The 13873-nt window shown below is 36.7% G+C and overlaps 1 pseudogene; it reads right to left on the reverse strand.

Annotated features, from left to right (window-relative positions):
* Positions 1–802: 802 nt before the first annotated feature.
* Positions 803–11541, reverse strand: LOC129892729 (beta-D-glucosyl crocetin beta-1,6-glucosyltransferase-like; annotated as a pseudogene).
* Between the last annotated feature and the right edge of the window lie 2332 nt (positions 11542–13873).

Here is a 13873-nt window from a genome sequence, read left to right on the forward strand (position 1 = left end):
AGGTTGAGGTTATTTGTAATTGGGCTAGGCCCAGTTATGTGATGGAGATTTGTAGCTTCGTCAGATTGGCAAGGTACTACAGGAGCTTTGTTAAGGGATTTTCTACTATAGCAGCCACTCTGATTCGTTTGACTAGCCAGGATGTTATGTTTGTGTGGTCGGAGGACCTTTCAAAGGCTCAAGGAGTTGCTTACCACCACTTCTATATTGACTCTTCCAATTGAGGGCGAGGGATTCACTATTTATTGTGACGGATCCATTCTTGGTTTGGGTTGTGTGCTGATGCAGCAGGGCTGGGTTATTTCTTATTCATCTTGGCAACTTAAGCTGCATGAGTGCAACTACCCACTCATGACTTGGAGTTAGCGGCGTTAGTTTTTGTGCTTATGATTTTGACGCACAACCTATATGGAGTTCGATGCGAGATCTACACTGATCACAGGAGCCTTCAGTATATTATGACTTAGAGGGATATAACCTCGAGGTAGCGCCGTTGGGTTGAATTCCTGAAGGATTATGAGCTCTCTATACTCTACCATCCGGCCAAAGCGAACATAGTAGCAGACGCCTTGACTCGAAAAATCCATAATTCCTCATATACCCTAACCCTAGAAAATAAATGGAAAAAAATTAAATGGATATGCACTACATTAAGTTTTCCCAGTGGCTAGTTATCCAAATATTCTCAAGTATCTTCCCTATTTTGATATTTGGCCTGCTAGTGAAAAAAGGAAACAAATGAAAGTATCTTTATTGAGATGCATTGATGCTGCAGTCGAATGACAGAAGTAGTACACAACAACTAAAAATAGTTAGAAACCATTAAGGTAACATTCTTCTCATCACGCAGTAGTTGTATAACCTCAAAAACTCCACCCATCTCTTCCTCTCTTCGCGATCTCACATTCTCACCAAGATTATGTAACACCCTGTGTTATTCTAGCCTAGACAGAGTCCGAGAACCCTAAGAATACTTGATGAAATAGATTGACCGAGTGGGCCACGAGTGTCCTCTATGATTTGTATAGGTTCTGCGATTTGTAAAGACGATTCTTAGGTCCCTCCTGCACTTAGTAAAACATTCAGTCCTGCAAACCCTTCTTATGATCGACCTTTACAATCCATAAGGGTTTCTACGAGTCATAGAAGGGACTCATACAACTCCCCGACACTAGGCCAAAATGCATAACTTGAAGAAATCCTATGAGTGGAGTTTATGAGTCATCAACTAGACCATGATTTGTAGAAATAACTCGTAGAAGAGATTCAAAGACTTAGTTTTCTCAGAGTTTCCATAACCTACAAGATGAGTCATGTCAATGACCCATCAAGTGGTTTACGACTCATATAACTAAGTCGTAGACCATAAACTTTTCCAACCCAGTTCTATAAAGGACTTGACAATCCGTCAAAGTTCTTATGAGTTGAAATTACGACTTGTAGATGGCCTGAGATGGTTTTTATGAAGGGTATTCTCATCTTTTCCACCCTCCTAGATCAAAACCACAATGTTTTGGGATGATTTTGAGTCCCTTAACAGTACCTATACGCGAAAACCTCTCATTAAGACTTAAACTAATTGAGAGCGAGGATGTGAGAAGAGGAGAGAGGCTAGGGTTCAAGGTCTCCAAGTAAGGTCTTCTATATTCAATTATTCTTTGAGTTCCAGGTATGTAAATCTGAACTAAAATATGAACTTTGTTCCTCCATGTGCCCATGATTGTGAATAGATTGAGTACCCCGTGATTGTATTTCTTGAGAATTTCTTTCTTAAAATTAACATGTTTTTACTGATTATTGAGAATTTAGTGCTTTTCTATGAAATAATTTCTTGAACAAATGATTTGATCTACTTGTTTCATAATCCCTAATAGTATATTGATGAATATTGAATGTATATATTTAAGGATTGAGTCCATAGCCTTGTATTTGTAAATGCATGATTGTGATTGGAATGTGAGCATGATGATAGTGTTGATAAACTTGATAGTCCTTTATATGTTCATACATGAACCCAAGTGAATCATCTCAATTAAATGTTGTCATAAATCATTGTTCAAACTTCTCTTAAATAAATGGTTGGGAAGTTGATTGGTTCAAATAATTGATTTGATAGAACTGATGAATTGGTAAGAGTCCATTTGAGACTTGTTGAGTTTGTTTAATTTGAATTGATTGTCTTATGAGCTTTGAGTATTTGGAGGATTGTATTGCTCTAAATTGGGTAAGAGTAAATAATAACTCAAACCCAATAACTATGTCGCCAAATATAGGAGAGGATTGAACCGTTAAGTCGGATGTTTCCTATTTTATTGTCTTGACATGATAGGACTTGATTGGTTAATTTATTCCTACCCTAGCATGGTATTGAACGGACGTGGCAACAACGTTTACTTGTTGTACTATCACTGTCTCATAAGTGATGGCTTTTGGATAAGAGAAACTCCCAAATAGGTCTTGACAGTACTCTTATTGGATTGGATTGGATTGTATTTGATTGGTCTCTATCTAAATCTTATTCTTATTTAGACTTAGAACATCTTGATTGAGTTTTTCACCATCTCGACTTGAGATTCCTGAGCTGATTTGATTCTACCTTGATGTATATATTACATATTCGTACATTCCATGTAGTGACGTCCATTTAGGTCTGTATCATTTTATAATGCAAAGACAGGTACTAGGAATCATCAACAGGCGCATTGTTGAGGATTTATTCATATTCAACTCATTGGTGAATCCTCACTTCTTATGGAGGATACCATATTTATCTTTCTAGCTTTTGAGTTCAGTTTTCTTCATGTGATATGAGGTAGCCATGAACCTTTCACCTGCACCACTTAGACAGGGGATAGAGGCTTCATAGACTAGACTGTTGATGATGTTGATTTATATTGTCTTTGACTAGTTTCATTCATACTAGTTTTGTTGATTGGATTTGATAGATGGTTGGCCTTTGCCCTTCCCTTATGAGTTATTTTTCTGGATGATTTCAGTATTCCATTGATAGAATGTGATTGAATGAATGTGTGAATGACCCAAGTGGTTCGCTTGAGGATTAGCAATAGTCTCTAAGTGTCGGCCACACCTAGGGTACCCTCCTTGGGAATGAAAAACTTGGTAACAGAGCACAGAGTTCAAGAGTACTAGGGAGTCTATGAAATCGTGTCTAGTAGAGTCTTGCTTATGGGTATGTCGTGCACCACACTTATAATTAGGAGGCTATAGGACAAAAAAAATTATTTCATTTTTTCACACTTTGAGTTCATGCTAAAGAGTTTAACTCTAAAAGTTCCTTCCTAATTCATGCGTTACACATTTGAAGATAATGCCTCCTAAGCACACTGCTCGCCAACGGAACAACGACAATACTGAGGTTTCATAATCTAAGATATCCCTATTGTCAGGAGTGAGGACTAGAGGCCAACCCGCAAGGTCCACTGAGGCACCCCAGGAGCCTACTACTGAGCCTGTACCAACTTTAGAGGCCTATTTTTGAGGAGCGATTGCTATGCTCACTTAATTGGTAGCTTCCTGAAATAGTAGCCAGTGTTCACCAGCTCTTAACTTTAGTTATCAAGAGACGGCTACTACCATGAGGATTAGAGAATTCTTGAGAATGAATCCACCAGTTTTCATGGGTTCTAAGTCTGAGGAGGACCCCATAACTTTATCGATGAGATATGGAAAATACTAAAAGTGATGCATGCTACTGATATTGAAGGGGTTGTGTTGTTTTCCTATCGCCTCAAGTATGTTTCTAATGTCTAGTATAATCAGTGGGAAGAAGGTAGAGGTGACGATACAGAGCCTGCTATTTGGGACGAGTTCGAGGGAGCATTCCTTGATCACTTATTTCTTAGGGAGTTGAGGAAAGCAAAGGTTATAGAATTTGTAAATCTGAACTAAGAAGGGCTGACTGTAAAGGAGTACAGCCTTAAGTTTATCCAGCTCTCTAGATTTTCTCTAGAGAGAGCCCCAAATATGTGGTCTAAATGAGGAAGTTTGTCTTCGAATTGGGAAGACATGTGAAGAAGAAGTGCAAAGAATCACTGTTGATTTCTGACATGGATATTTCCAGGTTGATCGTGTATGCTCAGCAGGTAGAGGATTATAAGAGTAAAGACAAGGAAAAGCACTTGAGCTAGAAGGCAAAATCACCTGGGCATGAGAATTAGCCAAGGCAGAGTAAGGACAACATGTCTTTCTTTCGGAAAAGGTCTTCCAACTATGCTCCATCAGCGACAAATGCACCTTTACCGCATAATAGGTATGATTAGCAGGTACAGAGTCACCAAAATTCCAATGCCCAAGGTTCTCAATGCCAGGCTAGAGTATCTCAAGGTTTGCAGGGAAATCCACCTTGTGGAAAGTGCGGTAAACTCTGCCTAGGAGAGTGCAGAGAAGGAAGGAATGGATGTTACAAATGTGGACAAGTGGGCTATTTTCAAAGGGAGTATATGACATGGGGCAACAAAACCCAGTCCTCTACCACGACACCGCCAGCTAGAGCTAATCAGAGGGGTACCACTTTAGGTACGGGCAAAGGTTCAAACCATCTATATGCCATGGATAGCTGCCAAGATCAGGAGAACTCCCCTGATGTTAGGTATCATTCGATTCTTTACTCTTGATTATTATTCTCTGATGGACCTAGGGGCCACATTATCATTTTTTCTCCTTATATGGCTATAAGATTTGATAGAACTTCTGACTATCTTCTTGAACCTACCAGTGTATCTACTCCTAGTTATGAATCTATCTTAGCTGAGAGGGTCTGTAGAGATTGTAATGTGTCTATCTATCATAATGATACCATGGCTGACTTAGTTAAGTTGGACATGGTTGATTTTGATGTGATTCATGACAGGACTGCACTTATGCTTGTTATGCCTCTGTTAATTATAGTGCTTAGATTGTTAAGTTTAGTTTCCCGAATTAGCATGTCTTAGAATGAAATGGTAGTCTTATTGTGTCTAAGGGTAAATTTATCTCCTACCTTAGGTCCAGAAAGTTGATCTCTAAAGGGTGTATCTATCTTATTGTTAGAGTCAAGGATGATAGTGTTGAGTCCCCTACTCTTGAGTCAGTCCTGAATGTAAGTGTCTTGAAGATCTGCCTAGAGTCCCTCCTAATAAAGAGATAGACTTTGGAATTGATGTCCTTCCTGATTCCTCAATATAGAATGGCTCCTACCGAGTTGAATGAGAAACTGAAAGATCTCTTATATAAGGTATTTATTAGGCCGAGTGTCTCACCTTAGGGCACTCCTGTCCTATTCATGTGAAAGAAAGATGGATAGTTGAAAATTTGCAATGACTATCGTCTATTGAATAAGGTCACCATAAAGAACAAGTATCCCTTCCCCAGAATAGATGATCTATTTGATCATCTTTAGGTTTTGACTTGCGTCTCAAAGATAGACCTTAAATCAGGCTACCACCAACTTAAAGTGAGTGAATATGACATCCTAAAGACTACTTTTCAGACCCGATATGGTCACTTTGAGTTTTTTATCATGTCTTTTAGTTTGACCAACGCTCTAGCCGAAGTTATGGACTTAATGAACATAGTATTCAAACAGTATTTGGACATTTGTGATTGTATTTATAGATGATATATTGATCTATTCGAGGAGTGAGGAGGAGCATGCTAATCATCTTAGAATTTTTCTTCAGACTCTCAAGGATAGGGAGTTATATGCTACTTTTTCAAAGTGTGAATTTTGGCTTACTTTTGTGGAATTCTTAGGCCATGTTGTATCAGGCGAGGGTATATGATTTGATTCGCAAAAGATTGAAGCAGCTAAGAACTGGTCAAGGCCCACTTCCCCGAGTGACATAGAAAGTTTCTTTGGTTTGGCCTGTTACTATCATAGATTTATTGAAGGGTTCTCATCCGTATCTCACCATTGAATAAGCTAACTCAAATGAAGGCTAAGTTTCAATGGTCAGATGTTTGCGAGAAGAATTTTCAAAAGTTGAAAACAAGATTGACTACTGCTACAGTGTTATCCCTACTCGAGGGAATGTGTGGTTTTTTTATCTATTGAGATGTGTCTAGAGTTGGATTGGGTTGTGTTAATGCAAAAGTGAATGGTGATAGCTTATGCTTCTAGATAGCTTAAGATTCTTTAGAGGAACTACCCCACTCACGACCTCAAGTTGGCAGTCGTAGTAATTACTATCAAGATTTAGTGTCACCATCTTTATGGTGTGCATGGTGAAGTGTTCACAGATCGCAAGAGCCTACATTATGTTTTACTCTGAAGAAGCTAAACTTGAGACAAAGGACATGGCTTGAGTTGCTCAAAGATTATGATATAAACAAATATTTTTGTAGATGCTCTTAGCAGGTTATCTATGGGTAACACTTCCCATGTAAAAGAGGGGAATAAAGTATTATCCAAAGAGGTGCATAGGCTTGCACGTTTGGGAGTTCAACTTATTGACTCTAGTGAGGGTGGTACTATCCTTTAGAATGAGGCTGAATCATCTCTAGTTGTGTAGGTAAAAGAAAAGCAAGATCAAGATCCTATTCTCCTCAAACTAAAAAGACGATGTTCACAAGCAGAAGATAATGGCTTTTACCAAAGGGAAGGATGGAGTGTTGAGGTATCAAGGGATAATGTGCATACGAAGTGTTGATGGTATTAGAGAGATGATCATGGCAGAGGCCCATTACTACAAATACTCTATCCATCTAGGTTCTACAAAGATGTACTATGACTTGAGAGGAGTATATTTATGGATTGGAATGAAGAAGAATATTGCAAAAGTTTTATCCAAGTGCCCGAACTACCAACAAGTTAAAGTTGAGCACCAAAGGCCTTGTGGAGTGGCTCAGAATATAGAAATTTCAGAATGGAAGTAGGAAATGATCAACATGGACTTCATAACAGGTTTACCGCAATCCCGCAGACAATATGACTTCATTTGGGTGATTGTGAATAGGATGACAAATTAAGACCATTTCTTGCCGATTAAGACTACAAACACCGCAGAGGACTATGCCAGATTGTGCCTTTGAGATATTGTCAGACTTCATGGAGCCCCCTTGTCCATCATCTCAAATAGGGGAGCTTAGTTCACTGCCCATTGGGAAGTTTTTCTAGAAATGTTTGGGTTCAAGAGTGAACCTTAGCACCGTTTTTATCCATAGACAAACGACCAGGCAGAGTGTACCATTCAAAATTTGGAGGATATGTTGAGAGCCTGATTCATCTACTTTAAAGGTAGTTAGGATGAACATCTACCTCTTATTGAGTTTGCATACAATAATAGCTTCTATTCGAGCATCCAAATGGCTCCTTATAAAGCTATGTATGGGAGGAGATGTAGATCACCAATTGGGTAGTTTAAAGTAGGTAAAATTGAGTAGATTGGACCAGACTTGGTTTAGCATATTAGGAAAAAGTGAAGATTATCCAAGAGAGGTTGAGAACTCCTCAGTATCGCTAGAAATTCTACACTGATGTTAGGAATAGAGATTTGGAGTTCAAAGTACATGATTGGGTATACTTGAAGGTTTCACCTATGAAGGGTGTAATGAGATTTGAAAAAAAGAAAAGCTCAATCCCTGCTAAATTGGTCCTTATCAGATTATGAAGAGGGTTGGTCATGTGGCTTATGAATTGGGGTTGCTAGCAAGTTTAGCAGCTATTCATCCTGTATTTCACATCTCTATGCTTAAGAAGTGTTTGGGAGATCCTTCGCTTGTTGCCCTGACTGAGAGAATTAAGGTGAAAGAGAGTTTGAGTTATGAAGAGATTTTGGTTCAGATTCTTGATCGACAAGTTCAAAAATTGAGAACTAATGAGGTAGCATCCATTAAACTTATATGACGAAATCAGTTTGTTGAAGAGGCTACATGGGAAGATGAAAAGGATATGAAATCTAGATACCCCCATCTATTCATACCTTATCATGATGAAGTCGATGATAATATTCCTTTTTCCTATCTTTGATTTGAAGTTCATTCCAAGTTTGAGTATTTGATTTGTATTCTTGAATCCAAGTAGTGATTGTTTCATTGATTAAGTATTTGAGTCTTGATTGTATTTGTGCCTTGAGTAAACCCTTAGCTTGACCTTCAATCGAGGACGAATGATCCCAAAAGGGAGATATTATAACTCCCTCTGTTATTCTAACCTAGACAGAGTCTGAGGACATTAAGAAAATTTAATGAAATGGACTTACCTAGTGAGCCAATAGTGTCCTCTATGATTCGTATAGAGTTCTATGAGTCATAGGGATGACTCATAAGTCCCTCCTACAGTTAGTGAAAAATTCAGTCCTGCAGACCCTCCCTACGATCAACCTTTACAATTGGTAAGAGTTTCTACGAGTTGTAGAAGGGACTCGTAGAACTCCTTGACACTTAGCCAAAATCCAAAACTTGAAGTCACTCCCATGAGTGGAGTTGGTGAGTCATCAAATAGACTACGATTCATAGAAATGAATCATAGAAGAGATTCAGAGACTCAGTTTTCTTAGAGTTTCCATGACCTGCATGACAAGTCGTGTCTACGACTCATCGAGTGGTTTATGAATAATAGAACTGTCATAGACCGCAAGCCTTTCTAGCCCAGTTCCATGAATAGACTTGATGATCCATCAAATTTCATACGAGTCATAATTATGACTTACAGGCGGCCTAAGACGGTTTTTATGAAGGGTATTCTTATCTTTTCCCACCTTCCTAGATCAAAACCGTGATTTGTTGGGACTATTTTGAGTCCCTTAACAGTACCCTTTATGCCAAAAGCTCTCACTAACACTTAAACTAATTGAGTGGGAAAACTAATTGAGAGGGAGGATTGGAGAAAATGAGAAAGGCTAAGGTTTACGGTCTTCGAGTGAGGTCTTTTATATTTGATTGTTCTTCGAGTTCCAAGTATGTAAGGCTAAACTAAAACATGGAATTTGTTCCTCTACGTGCCCATGATTGTGAGATTTATTGTGAATGGATTGAGTCCCCCATGATTGTATTTCTTGAGAATTTCTTTTTTATATTTAACATGTTTTACTGATTATTGAGAAATTAGTGCCTTTTTATGAAATAGTTTCTTGAAAAAATGATTTGAACTACTTGTTTGATAAACCCTAGTAGCATATTAATGAATATTGAATGTATATGTTTAAGGATTGCATCTAGAGCCTTGAATTTGTAAATGCATGATTGTGATTGGGATGCGAGCATGATGGTAGTGTTGATGAACTTGATAGTCCTTTAAATGTTCATACTTGAACCCAAGTGAATGGTATCAATTGAATGTTCTCATAAATAATTGTTCAAACTCCTCTTAAATGAATGATTGAGAAATTGATTGGTTGAAAGACTTGATTTGATAGAACTGATGAATTGGTAAAAGTCCATTTGAGACTTGTTGAGTTAGTTTGATTTGGATTGATTATCTTATGAGCTTTGAGTCTTGGCAGCAGTATCGAGCACCAAATTGAGTAAGAGTAAGTAATAACTCGAACCCAATAACTATGTCGCTAAACGTAAGAAAGGATTGAGTCGTTAAGTCAGATGTTTGCTAGTTTATTGTCCTAACATGATAGGACAGTTTTGGATCTATGATTGGTTGATTCGTTACTACCCTATCAAGGTATTGAACGAATGTGAAAACAACGTTGGCTTGTTGTACTATCACTAGCTCATAAGTGATGGTTGTCGAATAAGAAAAAATCATATATAGGTATTGACAGTACTCTGATTGGATTTGATTGGATTTGATTGTATTTGATTAGTCTCTATCTAAATCTTATTCTTGTTTAGACTTTGTACATCTTGATTGCTACATTATATACTCATATATTCTATGTACTGACATCCATTTGGGTCTGCATCATTTTATGATGCAGAGACAGGTAGTAGGGATCATCAACAGGTGCATCATTAAGGATCTATTCGTATTCAGCTGATTGGTGAATCCTCCCTACTTCCGGAGGATACCACATTTATTTTTCTAGATTTTGAGTTCAGTTTTCTTCTTCTGATTTGAGATATCCATGAACCTGTAACTTGCACCACTTAGACAGGTGATAAAGGTTTCATAGACTAGATTTTTGATGATGTTGATTTGTATTTTCTTTGACTAGTTTCATTCATGCTAGTTTTGTTGATTGGATTTGATAGATGGTTTGCCTTTGGCATTCCCTTATGAGTCATTTTTATTGATGAGTTAAGTCTTTCGCTGATAGAATATGATTGAATAAATATGTGAATGGGCCAAGTGGTTCGCTTGGGGAATAGAAATAGTCTCTGAGTGTCGGCCACGCCTAGGGTATCCTCTTAGGGCATGACAAATTATTCACATTCTTTCTCAAATTCACCTCTATTTTGTTACAAATGACATGTTTAATATTCTAAGCTATATAAATTCTATCAAGATTCCCATTTCTATCTCTTAGGACCTCAATAATTATTTCAATTTCCACGATCAATCTAGCATTAAGAGGCCGATCATAAAGCATAGGCATAGCTATGATGGGAACACCAAACTCTATGCTTTCTAGTGAGGAATTCCAACCACAATGAGTTACATATGTGCCAATACTTGGATGGTTCAAAATTCTCTGTTGTGGAGCCCATCCTTCAACTATCCTTCCTATGTCTCCAATTCTTTCTACAAAACCTTTAGGAAGAGACACTTGTTCTCCTTTTTGAAACCTAACAGCCCATATGAAATCAATATTGTTAATCTCTAATCTATAAGCTATCTCTTCCATTTCTTCTTTGGTTAAGAAATACTCACTCCCAAAAAAGACATAAATAGTTGAATGGTCTGTTTTCTTCTCAAGCCATTTGATGAGATCCCTATTATTATCAAAGTTACCAACATCATCTTGATGAAATCGTGTTCCAATAGGTACAACTTTTGCTTGTCATGTTTCACAAAGATAATCTAATTACTTCCCATCTATTGATCTAGAACTATCAACAAGCACAAACATGTTGGATTCAGTAATATTGTCTCTATCAACTTGTACCTCTAGATCATCCGCAACTTCATGTGTCATGTTTTCTTTCTCGTAATTCCACATATACACAGCCAGGAAAGGGAATTTCTCTCTTGATTTGTGATAAAAATAGAAAAAATAACTAAAAAAAGTTGCATTTACAATGTAGAATTTTAATGATGGGATGTTGAAACAACATGCTACTACAGCTGACCATAGTAACATGATATCATATATCAAAAAATTGGGTTTTTTATCTCTCAAGATTTGGTGAAATTGTGGTTTGATCATTTTAAGTGCTATAAAGAGAATTTGTTTAGGATGTTTTGGAAGACCCTTTTTTGTGTGGTGATGAGGAGGAAGTTTAGGTAAGTTTGGTAAGTGAAGCTCCCATAAGATGAATTGAGGAAGAGTATTTCTCTAAGATTTTTTCCTTCATGAAGCTAAGATGAATGGGAGTGGAACATATGCCAATGGAGAACCCTCTGTCTAAGATTTTCTTGGCTAGTTCAAGGAAAAGTGTGATGTGACAATAAGCTAAGTATGGCAACATAACAATTCTGAAGTTTTCCATGACTTGTGTATACGCACATTATTTGTCTGTGTAAAAAAAGCTCTTTATAGATCAAATTAGAGAAGAGAGAAACTGTAAAGGGTTGTGTTTGGTTGGGTACAAGTTATTTTGTGATTAATTATTTCGGAATAAGTTATTTTACCATATTTATTGGATAACTTATCCCATCATTATGATATAAATTGTGAGATAAATATTCTAAGGCTGAACTCATTAGCAACCCCTTAAAGCTGGCACCAACTTTTTCTTAGATACCTCAAGTAAGCCTTCTTCATTTTAAACACCTCAACTAGGGTTTTGTTGTGTCATTTTGACAATTCGTTTTAATTAGAAAAAATATGTAGTGTGTGTGTATTACACTGATGAGTGATGTGTAAAATATCTAATAAAATGAGGAAATTTGTCATTTGTCCCCAAAATAATTCTTAAACAATGAATTTTTCATAAAAATAAAAATGACCAATGAATTGATGACTCATGGAATTTTTCCCAAAAAAATACAAAAAGGAAATTTTATCACTTTTTAAAAAATGTATTTTTGCAGAACACCACCGATTTGAACCCCCACCCCCCAAAACTATCATGACCCAAACTATGTTGTAGGTGTGACACGAGGATTATAGTCCCAAAGAACCCCAATCAATACTCTTAGCATATCATACATGAGCATACATAAGTTAATTAAATCAATAAGACTAAATGATGAACGTGAAAATAAAGTCTCAACTCAAATGGAAAGACAACATAGACTCCATGAATATCTAACATGCCTCTACTTGTCTAGACGTGGACATAAGATAAGCTCCTAGCTCACCCAAATAAGAAAGTAAAGTCATAAAAACATAAGAAAGATATAAACTGTCACATCCATGTAACACGAGGATTCACCAATAATAGAAATAGTAATCAGCTCTAGCCACAAGTAGGATGTGCGTGATGCTCGTCAAATCCTACATTATGATCTAATGTAGGCAAAAAGTATATGTTAGTACATAGAATGCACTAAGTATGTGAGAAGTATGCATCAACAATAATAATAGGACATAAACAATATAAATAAGAGATGCATGACCAATATCTTGAAAACATAAGTAAAACTTGAAAAGCATTTTAAAATCATAATCATAATCATAATCATGTGGTCAATACATCATGAGAAATTATACCATTACATATACCTTTGTGTGATATAGGAACTTTAACAGACATATAAGACCATCTGAGCTATAACATGGAATCTGATGTAACTCCCACATCAAGAAGAGAGAGGCTACTTCCCAAGTTAGACTCCATGAGAACTTTCTTTAACATTGAGCTATTTGTGGATCTACTAGGTAGGCCATTTTGGAAAACCTATGTGGGCAACATTGTTAGGAACTAGAAGTTGCTACTAGAATTCCCTTGGGTCTCTCTTTGAGCTTTAGAATCGAACCCCATCTCAAAGTACTCTCTACTTAGTCATTATCCCTATGGAAATTCATAAATCATAGTCATTAACATCATTAAGAAAGGCTTTAATAAATACCAATCCTCATCATAACATAATCATAAGAGTAGCACATTGACATGATTGATTCATACAAGAAAACCTTTCGTCTATATGAAATTGTGAGTCGGTGAGAGAAGCATTCACCAAGTTTAATGAGTGTGTGAGGAAAACCCATAAAAACTTTATAGTTTACTTGAACCATCATTGAAATCATAATTCTTAATCATACATTACTTTCATGAGACATTCATAAGTTCTTAATAACATTCATGAATTATTCATAGAAATCCCTTAGCAATCATGATCATAATCCATAAATTTATACTTGAAAATAACATAATACATGGATCCATAAATATCAACTTAAAATCATGCAATTTAATTTGAATTATGCATAGTTTAATCAATGATAATGAAGTAAACCATAATTTAATTGACCCAATAATTTATCATAAGTATTAGGGCTTTAGAAGATAATCCGTAGAAGAATTAAAGAGAAACCTTGGGACTCCATTGATGGAAGGATCTATGGATGAATTTCCACATACTTTAGACAATTGGAGTCCTAAATGTACTTGAATTGGTGACTTGGACTTGAATTTCCTTGAGACCTTGCTTGACGAAGAAGAAGACCTTGGGAGAACTTCTAGAGAGAAGATTTGTAATTTGGGTGCTAGGGTGTGAATGAAGAAGTTAGGAGGGTTTAGGGTGGTTAATAGAATATGATTTGTACCAAAAACCATCCAAGTACATTAATGAATTAATAGGTAAATACTAAAAACCCTTAAAATTCCCTAAATGGGCCTGGATGGAACATTTTCACGGTCCGTGAAAAGCACCACA

The sequence above is a fragment of the Solanum dulcamara genome, chromosome 6 (assembly GCF_947179165.1).
Source record: "Solanum dulcamara chromosome 6, daSolDulc1.2, whole genome shotgun sequence".
NCBI lineage: Eukaryota > Viridiplantae > Streptophyta > Magnoliopsida > Solanales > Solanaceae > Solanum > Solanum dulcamara.